Here is a 20332-nt window from a genome sequence, read left to right as displayed (position 1 = left end):
GTGGCATGAACTATATGCTTCATAGCTGATATGTAAGTTCTAGACAATTTTCCTACTTCCAAGTCTTCATTTTGAGATGACAAGTAAAAATAGGCCTGTCCTTTCACTTGATGTCAGATTAAAGAAAAAAAAAAGTCTTAATAGCTTTTTTTTTCCAGATTTAAAATGCCAGATATAGAGAATAATGAGTTAATATCATCATCTTGCAGGTACTTGACACAAAACTATCAGCATATTCTGGCCTTGGAATTTGCTTTGAAGGAAATCGATGAAAACCTTCACCTCCTACCCAACATCACCTTGGGCTTCCACATTTACAACAGCAACTTCATTGGAAGCTGGACCTATCGTGGTGCCCTGGAGCTTCTTTCAACAAAGGACAAATTCATCCCCAATTACAAGTGTGATGGCCAGAACAATGAAGTAGCTGTCATTGGAGGACCCAACACAAAAATCTCTCTGGAAATGGCAAATATCCTGTGCAACTACAAGGTACAACAGGTGAGGTATACATACATACATACATACATACACATACACATACACATACACATACACATACACATACACATACACATAATCTTATATGTCCTTTCTCCCTCCCTCCCTCCTCCCTCCCTCGCTCCCTCGCTCCCCTCCTTCCTTCCTTCCTGGAACATACGATGTTACAGAGTGTGCTTTAAGATGCCTCTGCTAAGAATAATTTTCTTCCGAATCTGAAATTGTTAAAATACTGCAGCAATGAAAAAGGAGAAATGTGGTTGCTTGGGAAAGTCATCCTTGATTTACTTGCAATATAATTGAATTCCTGGCTTGGGCAGAGTCAAATACTGAGTATGAGATATGTGAGTCAGTCAAGACAAGAACCATGACCATAATTAATCTATCTTCTCGGTAAATTTTAATAATCATTGCTCAGGGACAAAAACAAAAATGTCAGGGTTCCAAGTAACACACCCAGTAAAAGAAGACTCCGAGGCTTGAGTTTCCTCAAAGTTCCATTTTATTAGAGATGTCATATTGGCACATCTGGGAAAACTGAATCTGAGAGTTTCCAGGTTTTCCCCACCCAAAAGAAAGTTCAACTCCCTGCCCAGCATCCACATGTCCATCACATGATCCAATCAGGCACCATACAAAATTGGAGGTGCCTCCCAGTCACCTTATGGCAGCTGCAGGGCAAGGTGGCCTTGTGTCTCTGAGAAAAGAATGTTATTTTGACTATATAACACCCATGCTCCATACAATTCCCCCCTCCCATAATCCCACAGTAGAAAATGTGGCAGGCCTGAAGGCCCAAATGTAAAAAATGGCTTCCAGGTCTGGCAAAAAGCTTATTTGGGGATGTGCTATCAAGAGAACAATTTGCCATGGAATTTGCTATGTATTGTACTAAATCTAACATCTGATCATTTTTTTTAAAAAAAACCCTATCTTTACACAATTCAGCAATTCTATCATTAAATTTTGTATGTTTATTGCAGCAACACCTTTCAATTACTTTTCTTTCATCAGCTCATCTATGGTTCTGCACCTACAAATAATCATGGAGATGTCCCTAACAATATGCTTCAATACAAGGGAATTCTCCAATTATTACTACATTTTGGGTGGACATGGGTGGGGATGATTTTTCTGAACCTTGATGATGGAGATAGGTTTATAGCGACTGTGGTTTCAATGTTTGCCCAGAGCGGCATTTGCTTTGACTTCATTGAAAGATTCCCCAAGAAGACATACAATAGTCAGGTAGCTGAAATGTTGGAGGACAGAACTGAAGCATATAACATTGTCATGGCAACCATGGCATCTGCTGTAATTGTCCAAGGTGAATTTATGATTATGAGATTGTTGTTTTCTTATCATATTAAATCAAAAAAGGATAAAATCCGGATCATGACAGCCCAGATGGTTTTCGCTTCCACTTCTATTCAAAAGAACTGGCCTCTACACTTCATTCATGGTGCTATATCCATTATGGTTCACTTAAGTGAATTGGTAGGATTTCAGGATTTTGTTAGGGAAAGAAAAGTGGCCACCAATCCAGAAGATGGCTTTCTCAAGGGTTTTTGGGAAGATGCGTTTCAATGTGCGTTCCCCAACTCCAGTGGAGAAAAGAGTTTTGATGATATATGCACTGGAGATGAGAATATAGAAACTCTCCCTTCTTCGATTTTTGACATGAACATGAATAGCCACAGTTACACCGTCTACAATGCAGTCTATGCTGTGGTACATGCCTTGCATGCTCTATATTCATTCAAAAGGAAACATACAGTTTTGCCAGATAAAAGTCAACTGAATCTTCTCCATCAAGGATCATGGCAGGTATCATTTTCAGTATGTATGTATGTATGTATGTATGTATGTATGTATGTATGTTTGTATATATGTACATGTACATATAAATGTATGCATGTATAATTTACATTCTATTCTCATCCTTATTGGTTGTGTGTGTCCTGTCATCTCCTTACTAGAGACCTAGAGTTTGTGGCGTTGTGCAGCATCTCAGCTGTTTCTGGCACTGTGGTCTTTGGGATAGAGAACTCTGATGTAATTCATGGGATTTTTTGGAGCCATTTTCTCAGTTTAAGATTCATTTTGGCCTTTTGTTTCCACATATTCCACAGTTCTTTTGTCACATCCTTGTACTTCTCCAGCTTCTCATAGTCCTTCTTTCTGATGTCACTTGGCATCGCTACGTCTATCACCACCACTGTCTTCTGGTTCTTGTCTAGTATCTTGATATCTATTTCATTGGCTACTACCAACCCATCTGTCTCAATCTGGAAGTCCCATAAAATCTTAACTTTCTCATTCTCCATGACTTTCTGTGGGATCTTCCATCTAAACTAGCCCTTATTCTATGCAGATGTTCCTGTACACACTGCCAGTTACTTGGTTTTGCCATTCAGTGCATGCTGTTCCTGCCTATATCTTACACTCCTACTACTATGTGTTGGACCTTGTCAAAGGCCTGTCTGCATAGTCTGTACCTTGGATCCTGTTTAATAATAATAATAATAATAATAATAATAATAATAATAATAATAATAATAATAATAATAATAATAATAATAATTTTATTTCTATACCGCCCTTCTCCCGAAGGACTCAGGGTGGTGTACAGCCTATTTAAAAACACAAGACAAACATCAATTTAAATTTGAAATTTAAAATTATTAAATAAATTTGGCTCCATTTAAAACCCCAGAAATTTAAAATACCCCAATTTAAAATTATCATGTCGATAGCCCGGCCTGGCGGAACAACAGGGTCTTCAGTGAACAACGAAATACCCGGAGGTCAGGGATCTTACGTATTTCCGGGGGCAGTTCATTCCACAGGGCTGGGGCTCCCACAGAGAAGGCCCTCCCCCTGGGTGTCACCAGCTGACATAACTTGGCCGATGGCACCCTGAGGAGACCCTCTCTGTGGGAGCGAACTGGCCGGTGGGAGGCTATTGGTGGCAGAAGTCGGTCTCTAAGGTACCCGGGTCCTATGCCATGGAGCGCTTTAAAGGTGGTAACCAGCACCTTGAATCGCACCCGGAAGACCACTGGGAGCCAGTGCAGCTCACGCAGGAGGGGTGTCACATGGGCACAACGAGTTGCGCCCATAACCACCCGCGCGGCCGCATTCTGGACCAGTTGGAGCCTCCGAGTGCTCTTCAAGGGTGTGGTAGATCCCTGCTTCTATGGTTCCCAATTAGGATTTCCCAATGTTTGACACCACAGATATCTGTTGAGAGCACATCCCTTGGAGGGTCTTCTATTGCCATGGCACTTGCTCTGATTGATTTTCCTGTCATGTCTCATGCTCCTTCAGGCATTCTCTCAGCAGCTCATCTTTGGGTGCCATCTTACTGATGTACTCCTGGATACTCTGCATCATGTTCAAGACAATAGATTTCCTATTTCTCCTAGTTTTAAAGGAAAACTCTGATAGAAAGCAATAATTAATCAGGAGTGGATTGGGGGGGGGTCTCTTTTTTTATCAAAAGTCCTTGTAGCTCTTTGTCTAATCATTTTTATAAAACATGTCTCTCTTTTTCTCATTGAGTTGCATCATTTTCTGAGGACTGCCTCATTTAACAATAATGCTGGGGACCATGTTTTCTTTGATGAAAATGGCCAATTGGTGTCAGGATTTGACATAATCAACTGGATCACCTTGCCAAACCAGTCCCTCCTTAGAGTCAAAGTTGGAAGTTTAGATGTACATACGTCTGAAGAAATGAAATTCACCATTCAGGAGAAGGCCATTGTTTGGCCCACCAGTTTTAATCAGTTAGTCTGGATGAACCTGTTTGCAAAGTAAACTATGTCAAAAAGTAAACCAAGTCTTTCTTTTGTTTGCTACAAATTGAATGTTTTCTATAATTACCATCTTTCCTGCAGATTTGTACAATAATGCAATACCGCTGCTGCTTTGGTCATATATGCATAATATAAATAAATATATTTTCAGGTTGATACCCTAAAATAAGTTGCTAAAGAAATCAGTGCATTTATTCTAATGGCATTCCCATACCTCCCGATTTTACATTATTATACAAGTATACATTATCAGGTTTTGTCATTATTCTATGCTTTACATAGTACTTATATGTCCCCAACTCATGAATGCTTCAGTACAGAAATCCATTCAGACTGGATAAATTTAGTCAAATGAATTTTGGAAAGAATAGAATAAAGAAAACAAAGGACAAGGGAACCGTGATCACTTTCATCCAGTATGAGAAAAAGCTATCATCCTCATCAACAGTACAGTAGTGGCCAAAATTTCCCAAAACCTTGTATTTTCTAAAACTAGCTAATCACGCCACTTTTTTTGTTTTTGAGTAGTACCATAAAATTATATATCAATGGAAAGATAATTTACTCATGAATGTAATGCAATATCCCTTATGAAGGATTTGCTATTAGAATAGCAGTTCCAGTATAAAGAAGAAAAGTGAAACCCATCGAAAAAATGATACCAAAATTATCGCCATAGAAAAAATGAAATATACAAAAATTATCACCATGTCAGTTAATACTTAGTTGGGTAACCTTTAGCATGAATTACGGCCTTACAACGTCTTCCCATGGAGTGAACCAAGTCTTTTAGTTCTGCAGTTGTTATAATGTGAAACCAAGGTTGAATGATTGCTTCTATTAACTGGGTTTTATTGCTGGGTCGCTTCTGACTAACAAGTCCATAGATTTTCACAGGCCATTCCAGCAGTGGAATCTTGAAACTCCAAAGAAAAAAAAGAAAAAGTGGTGTTACTTCCTTAAAAATACACTTTTTCCAAAAGGTTTCCACAATTTTGGCCACTACTGTACTTGGATAAACCCAAGTCAACACACTCATTTTGGAGTTTGGAGGTATATGACTTATGCTCTTCCCAAACAGTGACTGCAAAGAGCTAGAATTCTCATTTCTAAAAAAGATTCTCATTAGGCAGAATAGAATAGAATAGAATAGAATAGAATAGAATAGAATAGAATAGAATAGAATAGAATAGAATAGAATAGAATAGAATAGAATAGAATAGAATAGAATTCTTTATTGGCCAAGTGTGATTGGGCACACAAGGAATTTGTCTTGGTGCATACGCTCTCGGTGTACGTAAAAAAAAAGATACATGCAAAATTTATTCAAAATAAGCAAAGTACAGAACTGCACAACATCTTCTGTACCAGTTCCAATCTGTGGATTTATCAGTGGTTCTTTATGAGGATTTTGTTGGCTTTGTGTAGATAGATTGCTGTTTTCTTGCATGTCTTATGTATATAACAAGAATTAATTAATTAATTAATTAATTAATTAATTAATTAATCTCTTCTACATATCTCTCTCAACATTTAAATTAAATGTTAATTTAATTTAACATTCTGACCCATGGTGGTGTAATGGTTAGAATGCAGTACTTCAGGCTACTTCTGCTGACTGCCATAGTTTGATTCCCTCTGTCTCAAGGCTGACTCAGTGTTCCATCCTTCTGAGTAAAATGAGGAGCCAGATTATTGGGGGCAATACGCTGACTCCAAAAACTGCTTAGAGAGGTCTGTAAAGCACTGTGAAGTGGTATATAAGTCCAAGTGTTATTGCTATTCCCCTTTTCTCTGTTCTCCTTTCAGGTTCAGCCCCTTTCTGTGTGCAATGATCATTGTCTTTCAGGCCATAGAAAAACCATGAAAGAAGGGATGCTGTTCTGTTGCTATGACTGCCTTCCATGTGCAGAAGGGAAGATTTCAGCACAACAGGGTAAGATATGCTTCAATAGAATGTATTGATCGAATAAGAAGTAATGGGTTGATTGGTTGATTTCTGCCTCTATTATCCAAGATTCTTTGCCTTGCCTCCTATTTCGTTTGAAAGTTTGAAAGAATACAATGGAGCTGAAGTTCTAATTCTCCTTACCAGCGATCAGAGTTGGGGGTGCAGAAGATGTATGTGATCCTTTTTTTTTAATCCATTCAAATACACAAAATCTCAGACCATAATTTTGCTTTTAGTTATACCATTCTCTCCTCACTACACGTTATCCTGTCTGTAGTTCAACATGCAGCTAAACCCCGTCCAACCAGACCATGTATGAAGATCTTGAGGCTTTATTTCAAAACAGGATGAGGTCAAATAGCGATGCTATATATGGGATATAGATTTTGTCTTCAGAAAAATGTGTGTCACAGATTAAGTCGGATTCTTCTAGATGTTTCTGTTGCCTCAGAACGTTACAAAATGGAATATGGCTTTTCAGGATGTAAGGGTTCTCTGTAGGGTCAAACAACATCAAACCAATTTCCAAACAATGAAAGATTTGTTTTTGGATACTAGATGGAGCTCAAGACATGTTAAAGAACAACAGGAATAAAAACACTCAAATTATATGATGGAGGCATGACATATATACAATGTCATATCTTCTTTTTCAGATGCAGATGACTGTGTCCTATGTCCAGGAGATCAATATTCAAATTTCCATCAAAATGTATGCATTGACAAAGAGATCTCCTTCTTATCTTACCAAGAATCTTTAGGAATTATGTCTTTCGTGTTTGCATTCTCCTTTGCTTTCATGACAGTATTTGTGCTTGCTATCTTCATTAAGCACAATGATACACCTATTGTCAAAGCCAACAACCAGAGCCTTCTCAGGGCATTTATTAATCCCATGTTTGGCTCTGGGACTAATTACCCTGGTTCCTTTTCCTTTGACCTGACAAGGATGATTGGAAAAAGAATAAAGTTCACGTAGTTCTGGTTCAGGCTCGTGCATTTCTGTGAAAAGTTCCTTTCTGTAGGTGACATGCAATGCTGCACCACTGTCCAAAGTCCACAGGAGTCGTCTGTCGTACTCTGGTTGAGGTTGTGGATCATTGGTTAAAGCCAATGTGGTGAGTGGAGTTTGTGGATCACGCCGGGGACCATGATGACCTTGTCTTCCGCCTCTGCCTCTGCCTCTGGAATCTGTTCCTCTGGGCTGGTACGTGATGGGAGCTGGAACTCGTTGGGGACAATCCCGGGTGGCATGTCCCATACGGTTGCAGGTGTTGCATCTTGGCATCCTTGGAGCGTAGGTCCTTCCTCGGAAGGGGCGCCTAGCTGGAGCTTTTGATGCGGGTGGTCCTCTCAGGTGTGGCGTGGCCAACATGAATGCCTCTTCTTCAATTAAAAGTCTACAGACATTGTCCACTGTGCGTTGAACAATAGGGACTTGGTTAGTTTTTGTAACAGCATCTTTCCATTCATAATTCAAAGAGTTAATAATGATGCTGATCATTTGAATATCTTCAATGTTATGGCCTCTTTCTCTCAATTCTGTTCTCAGACTTTTCAGTTTGGTCAAATGTCCTCCAATTTGTTCACCAGGTTTCAATCTCGAACCGTGGAGTTCAGACATGAGTAAACATGAAGATTCAATTGAGATAGGCCTGTAGCAATTTTCCAATTCAGCCCAATTTGTCGGGCTGTTGTATTTGGTGGAAAAGTGACCTGCAGTTCAGTATCCATGGACATCAATAATGTTGTGCGAGCTCTTATCTCTAGATCTCGTATTGCATAAGTCCAAGGTTGAGCAGGAGGATTAAAAACCATAAAATGAGTGCCTTCTCTAAGAAGCAATAGTGTAATCTCACTGACCCAGGCTTTGTAATTGTGTCCTGACATTTTTAGTTTTGACTCACCAGTTAGTGGAGAGACAGAAAATGCCTGGTAAGGAGCCTGCACTTGATATGCTGGCTGTGCTGGCAGGAATGCCTGTGGTATTTGCTGTGCCTGTTGTGGACCTAAAAATGGTCTTGGTTGTGCCATTGGAGGTGGGCCAGGAGTGGCCCTATTTGCACTTGTGGCTGGGGCACATATGCAGGCATTTGTAGCTGCTGTGGCTGATGCACTGGAATCTGCTGTATTCCAGTTGCCATTTGTGCTTGATCTGCAATATTGGCATGACCTGCTGGAGATGCAGTCATTTGCCTTTGCTGCATAAAGCGTGCCTGTGTTTCTTCTAAAAGGACACCAACACCACCAGGGGGTGTTTGAGTTTGGGCTTGTGGAAACACTTGTGGCATTTCAGCTTCCTGTAGTAAATTACTTTTGCCAGCAGATGGTGCTGCACCTTTAGCTTTGGGCAGCCCAGTTACAAGAAATGATTGCGTGGCAGGTTTATATGTAACTTGATCAGGGAGACTTTCATGTGACGTATGCAGTGCTCTTTGCCTTAATTGGCCTGACACAGAATCCACCAGGGGGAGTGTCTTTGGCTCTGGAGAAGAAGGCAATATGGCACTTTTTGAAAATCTTAAGTTATCTCCCTTATCTTGCTCAAGCATAGATATAGCCATTTTTGCCTGGGATAGCTCCTGTTCATAGAATTTTATACGGTCACGAAAGGCTTTCATAGCCAGCTCATCCAGGGTGAGCTTCGAGCTTCGAGGAGAATAATGAATTGTTTCTCTCTCTGCGTGGGAGTAATTTTGCTCAGCAATTTGCTTTAGCCTTGCATCGAGCGTTACAAATTCAGAAGGTTCTGGGAAGACAGGTTGAGAGCTGGCATAATTAGAAGGGGGAGTTACTGACCTCAGTCGTAGTGCTTCTCCTTCAAAAACAGCTTCTGTGTTATCTCCCTCCATTTCTGTTCCCACGGCTTCTTCTTGTTCCAGGCATGTGGCTGTAGTAAGGGGCTGGAAATCTGAAAATCTCCTGTCTGCCACCTCTTCGTTGAAAAGATCAATCAAATCATTTACGAAGAGTAGTCTTGGTTTCACTTTGCCTTTTTTCTTCTGTTTCGGCGTCTTAACAATATAATTAGCGTACCTCAGTAGCTAAAAACTAATTGCCTATGCGCTCTTATCAGAAATAACAAAACAAGGAAAAAAGCCATAAATCAACCATCCTCTGCTACCAGTTGTCAGGGCATTTATTAATCCCATGTTTGGCTCTGGGACTAATTACCCTGGTTTAATTAGAGGAGATGAATCGAGGCTTATTCCTTGTTGCAATATTCTGAAAAAGAAACGCGAAGGAAAGTTTCTAATAAAACTCATTTATTTGTTATAAAGAAAATAAAACACCTCACTAACTAAGAAAAGTTAATTGTTACATTTTTGAAAGTAATTCTTGCCGGCTATCTCAGCCGTACCTTGCTGGAAAGAGAACAAAGGAAAAAGTGTGAAGGAATGTGGGTGGATGGACATGCGTAGTAGCTTCTGATAACAATTCTTGGCAAGGTACGGAAAGTCTGATAGTCCAGAAATGAGAAGCTCAGCTGGTAAATAAAATAACGCAGTGACAAGCCTCTCCTACATTCTCCTCACCTCTCTTCTTTTCTCCTTCCTTTCTGCTTTCCTTTTCATTGGTCGGCCTGCCGTACTGACATGTCTCCTTCGACAAGTTGCTTTTAGCTTCATATTTTCAGTAGCAATTTCTTGTGTGCTGGCCAAGACTATCATTGTAGTTCTTGCTTTCATGGCCACCAAACCAGGATCTGGAATAAGGAAATGGGTAGGAAACAGACTGGCTACTTCAATTGTCTTTTCTTGCTCCTTTCTTCAAGCTTCTCTTTGTGCCATTTGGCTGGCAACCTCTGCCCCATTTCCACATTTTGACATGTATTCCCTGCATAAAGAAATTATACTGGAATGTAATGAAGGGTCGACCTATATGTTTTACTGTGTTTTAGGCTTCATGAACATTCTTGCCCTAGTCAGCTTCTTGGTTGCATACCTAGCTAGGAACTTGCCTGACACATTTAATGAAGCCAAGTTCATCACCTTCAGCTGATCTTCTGCAGTGTGTGGTTGTCTTTTTTCCCAGCCTATCTGAGTACCAAGGGCAAACACATAGTCGCTGTGGAAATCTTCTCCATCTTTGGCTCCAATGCAGGGTTACTGGCTTGCATTTTTTTACCCAAATGTTACATTATTATTTTACGGCCTGAACTAAATAAAAGAGAACAACTAGTGAAGAGGAAGAAATAATATCTTATTATTAGTTCTTTACTGAGCATCGCTGACAATTCCATGTGATAAGCAAGATGTTTACCTTTGAAAATAAAGTTTATGAAAATATGTCAATCTTATGGAAGTGTTCGCACTTTAGAAATATCCCTAGTCTTAAATGAAAGCATGTTATATTATAAAATACTAATGCAAGTGTTTGTACTTTTTTTTAAAAAAAAGAACTAATTTCTTATTTATTGAAAGGAGAACATCCTTGTTCAAGGATGTTTTTTGACTAAAAGACAGAAATTAATTCCAAACATTAATTTTAATCTCCCTATTCTATTCTTTTAGTCACTTATCATATTGCAGACATGTCTGATAGATTTAGTTTTGCTATCTCTATACTATTACTCTCCAGAGGAAGATAAACCATGTCCTTTAGTGTCTGTAGTCTGGCCAACAACGCCTAGCCCTCTCCAGGTAATCCAGATAAATTAAAAGAATATATAATCCCTGGCCTGCTCTCGAGTTGCAATAGGCAAGGGGGATGGAAACTGACAAAGCAGCACAGCAGCCAAACATTCCAGACATATCTCTCTCAAGGCTGTCTCCCAGGGTTACCCACAGTGGCTGGAGGGAAGTGGTCTCTACAGCCCATGAAATTGTTCCATTGGTGAATGTGATTGATGACATACCCTGTGGGAGGGGGGGGAGAAAGGAAACAGGGTCATGATTGGGGCATAGATTATGTGGGATCAGAGTTGGTTTCACCTGGAACATGCTGACATGAAGCTCCTAATAAATAACTGAATTTCTTTTGAAGTTTGGCTCAAGGCTCATGATTTAATTAGGGCATCCATCGGAACCATGACACTCCTATTTACTGTATTCATCAAGAAAATATGAGTATTGCATGTCAACATATTTTTTAATATTTTTTAATTTTTAATTGGTTTGTTATCTTAAATTGGGGCCAAATTAATATATATCCTTTTAACTGTTTTTAATATTTATATTGTATGTTTTTATCTGGTTGTACACCGCCCTGAGTCCCTCGGGAGAAGGTGTGGTATATAAATTCGAGATAAAATAAAATAAAATAAAATAAAATAAAATAAAATAAAATAAAATAAAATAAAATAAAATAAAATAATAAAATAAAATAAAATAAAATAAAATAAAATAAAATAAAATAATAAAATAAAATAAAATAAAATAAAATAAAATAAAATAAAATAATGAAATGAAATGAAATAAAATAAAATAAAATAAAATAAAATAAAATAAAATAAAATAAAATAAAATAAAATAAAATAATAAACAGTAGGCTTCTATAGTCCATTGTATATTAGAGTCCTCTGTAGTTCCTCAAGGAGAACATTCAATTTCCTAGTTACTTGGGAAATCAACATGAATACATCTTGTTCTTTAGAAGAGAAAGGTTTTATGCTGCTGTAATAAATTCAGCCTGGCTTTAAAGTATGCGAAACTAAATTTGGTACCTGGTGGTACCTGGTTCAATAATAGTGACTGATGGGATTTTGGACTCCTAGTGAAAAATCACTTAAATATAATCCAGCAGTGTTCTGCACCTACTACAAAAGCCAAAAGGTACCCCTGCCTCAAAGTCCCCTATCCAGGGGGGCATGGCTTGCAACTTGGTGGAATGATGCAAACTTTGGGGTTCTGGTGTGAGTGTTGATATCTCAGCTGTTTTGGGGGTACATACGGGACCATAGATGACCTGTAGGATCAGTGAAGAAAGGGGGCACAGGCTGGTGTGGACAGGGAATCCGCAAATTCCCTGTAACGCCAGTGAAGAGCCTTCGACTCTACAGCTAGGAAGACAGCCATTGAGAGCTGTCACAAAACCGGAGCAGTCACGAGTGAAGGGAAAGAAAGGGGAAACAAGGCACAACATTTGGGTGAGAAAGAAATTGCTGTCTTGGAAATAAGACTTCTACTTTTAAATAGATAACCTGAACTGTAAAATATTGATTAGAACAAAAAGGAACAGCAAGAGCGAAAGGGGACGAAGTGGATATCTGGCTACATCCCCATTAGTGGGGATTAGTGGTGACAGAAGTGATGGCCATGAATAAGGGCCTGGTGGCTCAGCAGACTGATAGCATTGTGATTAACACCAGCTGTCTGCAATTACTGTAAGTTCGAATCTCACCAGGCTCAAGGTTGACTCAGCCTTCCATCCTTTCTAAGGTAGGTAAGTTGAGGACCCAGTTTGTTGGGTCAATAAGCTGACTTTGTATTTTGTATAAATATACAAAAGTATGAAGGCTATTGCTTAACGCATTGTAAACCACCCTGAGTCTCTGGAGAAGGGCAGCATATAAATCAAATTAAAAAATAAAAAAAAATAAAAAAAAGCTAATTTTCTTTTTTTATTATTATTAAAAAGTTTTATCAAATATTACAACAATTTTCCCCGTCCCTCCCCCCTTCCCTCCTCCACCCACCACCCATCCCCCATCCCCCCTCTCCCTCCAACCCCCCTCCCCCCACCCCGGACTTCCCAGAGCAAATACAAGGTATAACATTTAACAAACATAAACTAAAATATGCTAACTTTCTGTAGGCTCTTAATTCCCTCTTGCTCTCTAACTCCCCTTTTCAAGTAACAAAACATAATTCAAAAAGAAAAAGTTGATTTCATTCATAAGCTATTTGAAGCTTTTTAGTCTGGTATTTGTTTTGAATATAGTCAATCCATCTTCTCCATTCCGATGTATATCTTTCATTTGAATGGTCCTTCAAATACGCTGAAATTTTGGCCATCTCTGCTAAGTTCACTACTTTTAGTTTCCATTCTTCAATAGTAGGCAAGTCTTCCTTCTTCCAATACTGCACCACCAAAAGTCTGGCTGCTGTTATTAAATTTAAAATCAACTTAATCTCTATAACAGTATAATCTGTAATTATACCTAACAAGAAGAACTGTGGAGTAAATTTTATCTTCTTTTTGAGAATATTTTGAATAATCCACCATATTTTTATCCAAAATGCCTTAATTTTTTTACATGTCCACCTTATATGATAATACGTGGCATCATCACATTCACATCTCCAACACTTGGGTTGCACACCTGGATACATACAGGCTAGCTTTTTAGGATCTAGGTGCCATCTATAAAACATTTTATAAAAATTCTCTCTTAAATTTTGGGCTTGCGTAAACTTCACATTTCTAACCCATATTTTTTCCCACGTTTCCATCATTATTGGTTCTTCAATATTTTGTGCCCACTTTATCATACAGTCCTTAACTAACTCTGTTTCTGAATCTATTTCTACCAATGCATTATACAACCTTTTTATATGCATTTGACTTTGATCTCTAATCTGTTTTACCAAGTTCTCCTCATTTTGCAGAAAACCAATTTTCTGATCTTCTCTCCATCTAGCTTGCAACTGTACATATTGAAACCATGTTTGAATTATCCTTTCTTCTCTTAGTTGATTCAGAGATTTTAGTTGTAGTATACCTCTTTCCTTGTTAAGAAGCTCTTTGTATGTAATCACATCTTGTTTTTGCTCTATACTTATATTCTCTATCGCATGTGTGGGTATTGCCCACATTGGTAACTTCTCGTTTCATTTATACTTATACTTTTTCCAGACACGCAATAAAGCATTCCTTAATATGTGACTTTTAAAAGTCTTATCCACTTTCTTATCATACAGTAAATAAGCATGCCACCCGTAAACCAAATCATATCCCTCAATATTCAATATTCTTTCTTCTGTTGAGTTCATCCAATCACTCATTGCTGATAGGGCAGCTGCCTCATAATATAGTCTTAAATTGGGCATTTTGAGACCTCCTCTTTCACGTATATCTTGCATTATTTTTTGTTTTATTTTCGGTCTCTTCCCTGCCCAGACAAAATTATTAATACCCTTCTGCCATATCTTCAAATTTTCATCTTTTTTAAGTATTGGTATCATTTGAAAAAGAAACAAAAACTTAGGCAAAACATTCATTTTTACTGCTGTTATTCTTCCAAACAAGGATAAGTGTAATTTTTTTCCAATTTTCAATCTCTCTCTGTACTTTTTGCCACAATGGATCATAGTTAAGCGTGAATAATTTCGCATTTGATGTCATAATATAAACCCCCAAATACTTAACTTTTTTTACTATTTCAAATCCTGTTAATGTTTCTAATTCATCTTTTTGATTTGTAGTCATGTTTTTAGTTATTATCTTCGTTTTCCCTGCATTTATTTTAAATCCAGATACTTGCCCATATTGCTTAATTATATCCATTAAACCTACAACCGACTGTAATGGTTGGGTTAAAGTAACAACCAAATCATCTGCGAATGCTCATACTCTGTAATCATACTGCCTAATTTTAATTCCATTTATTTTGTCTGACCCATGTATCTTACTCAACAAAAATTCCAAAGTCAAGATGAACAATAATGGAGGCAAGGGACATCCTTGTCTTGTTCCTTTTTCTATATTAAAAGTATCTGTTAAACTACCATTAATTATTATTTGCGCTGTTTGTTTCTGATATATTGCCTTAATAGATTGTGTAAAATATTCTCCAAACTGCATCTTTTCTATTATTTTCAATAAAAAATGCCAATTCAATCGATCGAATGCTTTCTCCACATCAAGAAATATTAGCACCACAGGGATTTGGTTGTTCTTCCCCAAATACTCTAATAGGTTAACCACTTACCTTACATTACTCTTCATTTGTCTACCATTTATAATTATGAATTATTAATTCATAATAATAAATTATTAATAATTAATTATTAATCATTATGAATCATTTGTTGCATGACTGTCATTAACTTGTTTGCTAGTATTTTAGCAAAAATCTTGTAATCTGTATTTAAAAGTGATATAGGTCTATAATTTTTTGGCTGAGTGTGGTCTTGCTCCTCCTTTGGAATCAGAAAAATAAAAGCTGTCCTCCAGGATGGGGGTACATCTCCTCCAGATTGGTAAATGATGTTGGTAAATAACACTTTGAGTGGTCCCACCATTTCTAACTGCAAGTGTTTATAATAAGCAGCTGTCAAACCATCTGTCCCAGGGGCTTTACCCACTTTCAACTGCTTAATTGCAAGCATGATCTCTTCGGAAGTTATTGGTTGATTTAAACCCTCACTTTGCTCTCTTGTAATTATAGGAATATTCTCTTTCTGTACATCTATACTTTGAATTTTATCACTAGCATACAACCTCGTATAAAATTCTAAAAATGCTTTTTTAATCATGTTTTGCTGATAAACCTCTTTACCTTCGTATTCTATTTTCTCTATGGTCCATGACTTTTGTTTTTTCCTTAACAGATATGCTAACCATCTCCCTGGTTTATTAGCATTGCAAAAAGTATTATGTTTAGCATATTGCAAATTCCATCCAACTGGACTATGATCCGTTAAAACTCTTGGGCAGATCTTCATCTTCTTCACCCTAAAAAAAAAGATCATTAGTAATTAATATGAAATCAATCCTAGAAAAAGTTTGAGAGAAACAAGTAAAAGTTTATCAGAGAAAAAAGTAAAGTCTTTTTCTTCAGAGTTCCTCTCTCTCCAGATATCTCTCAACTCCATATCATCCATCATTTCAAAAAACAATTTTGGCAATCTAGCACGCATTGAGATATTTTGCAAGAGCCCCTTCTTATCTTTTTTAGTGTCCAAAACTCCATTCCAATCGCCCAATAAAATGCATGATTTGTAATCCCATTGTAGTAACTTGGAATGTAAAAGCTTATAAATTTTTTCCTGTTGTTGGTTCGGTGCATATACTCCAATTAAAAGTATTTTTTCTCCTTTTATTAAAAGTTCAATTGCTATAAATCTTCCTTGATCATCTGCTTCAATTAATTTGGCAATTAAGTCTTTTTTTAGGTGTATTACTATACCGTTCTTCTTCTCGGGAGCAGATGTAACAAAATGTATACCTAACCTTGCATTTTTTAAATATTTTTGATCTTTACTTCTAATATGAGTCTTTTGTAAACAGATTACATCATTTTTAAACTGTTTCAAATAATGAAATATTTTTCTCCTCTTTTGTGGTGAATTTAAGCCATTAACATTCCAAGTCAGAAATCTAGTTGCCATTCTTGGCCGCCTGAAGCTTTTGGAGCATCTGCTGGAAATCTCCATGCATTTTACTTTTTGGTCTTGCTCCTCCCACTGCTTCTGTTTTTGTAGTTTCTTGAATCATCTGTAGTTGCTGCAATCTTAATTCTTCTTGATGCTTGGCTGCCGCTCGGGTCTGTCTTTGATCCTTAGGTTCTTCTATTTTGTCGAATACCTCCAAAGCTTGAGCAGTAGTTGAAAGTTGTATTAAATCTTCTTGAGTGATCAAAGCTCCCCTTTGGGCCTGTGCCAGCGATTCTTCCTTCTCCCCCTTTCTTGCCCCCTCTGCTTCCGTCTTCCTTCTAGCTTCTGGGGACTGTGGGCATCCAGCCTTTAGTACATTGGTGTAAAAATCTCTTGCCTTCCACACTGAGTTAAGATGATATCTTTCTCCTGAATAGTTCACCACTAGTCCATCTGGAACCTCCCATCTGTACTGTATCTGACAGTTTCTCAGTTCTTCCACCAGAAAGGCATAATCCCTTCTGGCTCTCAACATTTTGGGGGGGGATTTCTTTCAGTGTTAAAACCTCCTGCCCCTGCACTTGAAGTTTATTTTTAAAAGTGACTTGTAATATTTCATTGCGTATTCTCCTTGTTGTAAAATAGACTACAATGTCTCTTGGTAGATGTTTCTGTCTGGCAACCCATGAATTGACACGGTAAATTTGCCATTCAAGATTTGCTTTTTGATCTCCCATTATCTGTGCAAATGCTTCTGAAAAGATCTCTCTCAAATTCTCTTGCTTATTTTCTTTGAGGCCTCTTTTTCTCAAAGCAAATTCCATATCTCTATATTATATCATTATCACATCGGCCTCTGCTCTTTCCATCTTATTCTGGACCTCTTCCATTTTATTTTCCAAGTTCTCATTAGACTGCTTAATTTCTTCCACTTTTTCATCTATTGCTTCAATATGGCCTGCCAGATCTTGAACTGCCATGATAATATCTTCTCTAATTTCTTGATTTTGTTTTTGAATAATCTCTTTAATTTGAAATATCTCCTCAGCAACATCTCAAATTTTATCCTCAAACACCAAAGTATTTTTTTTTTCAGTAACAGAGGCTTGTGTTTTAAGGGCTTCCTGCAACATTTCAAGTGTTAATATTGGTGGTTCCATTGGAACAGAGAGAGATTGCAATTTAGACATTTGAGCTGGCGAGCTCCCAGCACTTTTGGGACAATAGTCTTTATTTGTTTTGAAGCCATTTTTAGTTTCCAATTTAAATTTATTTAGCAGCCAGAACAACAAATCCACCAAATCCAAAACTTCCCAGTCTTTAAATAATATCAATCCTTTTTTAAAAAATCCCTGCTGTAGTCTTTTTAGCCTTTAATCTTCTTCTTCTACTTCTTTTTTTTAAAGCAAAAATCTCTAATTTTGAACAGGGGCTACCAGCGCTAAACGAAACTTTCCTTTTTAACTTTCGCTTTCACGCCCCATTAAAACTCAATCACCTTGGTTTCACTTTCTCCCCTTAATGAGTCAGAAGGAAGTAATACACATTTGGAGTTAAAGTTCAGTACTTGCAAATCTGATCTCTCCTGAGTTTGCTTAGCCTGCTTCCGAATGATGTTTATTCCAAGCGTTGTTTGCAGGGGTGGTTGCGGCGTCTTCTTCTTCTTAAAGCAGAAACGTCCCGGATCCGGAGCTCTGTGGGGCTTCTAGGGAGCTCTCACCCTTCGAGCCCCAGAATTGTTCCTGGGGCTCCTTGGGGAGCTCTACCTACGCCTGTCTGCTCTCTTCCTCCCCTTTTCCTGGGGAGAAAGTTTTCAAGCTGCTAGACAGCTGATTTGTGCTGTTCTAGCAGCTTTACGAGATCACGGGGCTGGTGCTCAAAAAGGAGCGTCTTTGGCGCCTACGGTGCCACTGGAAGTCCTAAAAGCTAATTTTCTTAAAGTATATGAACTGATTTTGAAAGCAATGGAAAGCAGATTGGGCAGAGTGAATTTAGATTGAAATTCGGATGAATTTTGGACTGTAAATTAGAAACCGGAAAGATCTAAGTCAGAATGAATAGACTTTAGATCAGTGAAAATAAGTTGTGAATGTATACAGTGCCATCTAGTGGTGGAAAAAAATCCCCTCTTTTTTTTGGAAGTGTGGAATGAACAAAAAATGACCTTGAGTAACATTTGATATAAACTGTCTTATGACTTAGTGGGAGTAAAAGAGGAGAAGGGGAAGAAGAAAAAAGATTAACAACTGAATAATTGTTCAAAGACTACTTTGTTGGAATTGGTTTTTTTTCCTGTCTATACATATTATCTGCTGTTATATTATTTTTGCTGACTGTTTGGAGTGAAAATTTTTGGATCTTTTCTCTCCCTTTCACCTATTTTTTTGTTCAAAACCTGAAATGTGTAAAAGCTAAAATTTGGATATTGTACTTTTCTTTTCTTTTCTTTTCTTTTCTTTTCTTTTCTTTTCTTTTTCTTTCTTTCTTTCTTTTCTTTTCTTTCTTTTCTTTTCTTTTTTTTTTGATTTTTGCACTTCTTGACATTTAATATTTTGTATTTGGGATAATTATTCTTTTTTTCTTCTACTTATTGTTTTTTATTGCATTTTGATAACTAGATTTTTATTTTTTATTCCGTATATTTTTTCTTTACTCTCTTTTTTACAGTTTTGTTTTTTATATTTTTTGACTGACCTTCAGACTTCTTGCTTTTGTTTTTTGATTATTAAAATTTTTTGGCAGTTGGTGTTTTTTTTTTTCCTTCCACTGCCTGGATTTGCTTTTTCTTTCTTTTCTTCTTCTTTTTTCTCACTTTAGTTTCCCTTTAGGGAAAACATTAGTGCTTGGTTTTGTTAATACCATTTTTTAAAAGTATGGATTAGGGTATCAAGAACCAGAAGATCTGCAGTGACCAGGATGATCAAGGTGGATTATAAGTATTGATTTATGATATTTGGATTATAAATTGGGCGATTTGAAAGTAAAGACCAAAATGAAGAAGCTACCATAGCATTTATCATCACGATCAATAACAGCAGCAGAAACAACAATTCAACAAGACAAAACCAACATGGAATTAAAAAGCATGATACAGGCAATGCATGATAATCTTAAGGAAATGAAAGAAATGATAACAGTGGAAGAGAAAGCAGAAGCAAGAGAGAAAAAGGTGGAGGAAATGGACTATAGGCTCCCACTACAGATAAAAGCCAGGAAAAGACAATTATACAGCTTGAGATGGACAAGGCAGACTTTTATTTAAGATTCCAAAAGATAGAGGAAGAAAAAGGAGAGAAGCTACCAGAAAAAATTGCTGAAATATTAGCAGAAATTATGAAAGAAAGTCCAGAAAAGATAATTAACGAGATAGATGAAATTTACAGAATATATACAAGATATACGATGAGGAATAATCTACCTACCCATGTTAGATTTACCAAAAATAATGCTGAGAACAGAGATTTTGCAACTTATGAGGAACACAATGATACAATATAAAGCTACAGATATAGTGGCATTGAAACAAGTTCCAAGAAGAATGAGAGATCTAAGAAAAGAATACCAATTTTTGACGAAACATTTGATTAAAAAAGGAGTGAGTTTTAGATGGCTGATACCAGAAGGAATCTTGGTGAACTTACAAGAACAAAGGCACAGATTGGATTCAGTAGAAAAGGCAGAGCTATTTTATCGGCAATATACAGGTGAAACTCGAAAAATTAGAATATTGTGCAAAAGTTCATTTATTTCAGTAATGCAAATTAAAAGGTAAAACTAATATTTGAGATAGACTCATTACA

The 20332-nt window shown here is 37.3% G+C and overlaps 1 pseudogene; it reads left to right on the top strand.

Moving 5' to 3' along the window:
* The first annotated feature begins 1908 nt into the window (after positions 1 to 1908).
* On the top strand, positions 1909 to 10472 carry LOC139324422 (vomeronasal type-2 receptor 26-like; annotated as a pseudogene).
* Positions 10473 to 20332: the final 9860 nt, after the last annotated feature.

Source organism: Pituophis catenifer, unplaced genomic scaffold (assembly GCF_029215685.1).
Source record: "Pituophis catenifer annectens isolate HBS135680 unplaced genomic scaffold, rPitCat1.0.hap2 SCAF_15, whole genome shotgun sequence".
Taxonomy (NCBI): Eukaryota; Metazoa; Chordata; class Lepidosauria; order Squamata; family Colubridae; genus Pituophis; species Pituophis catenifer.
The sequence above is the reverse complement of the archived record's forward strand: the minus strand, read 5'-3'. Positions and strand labels throughout refer to the sequence as shown.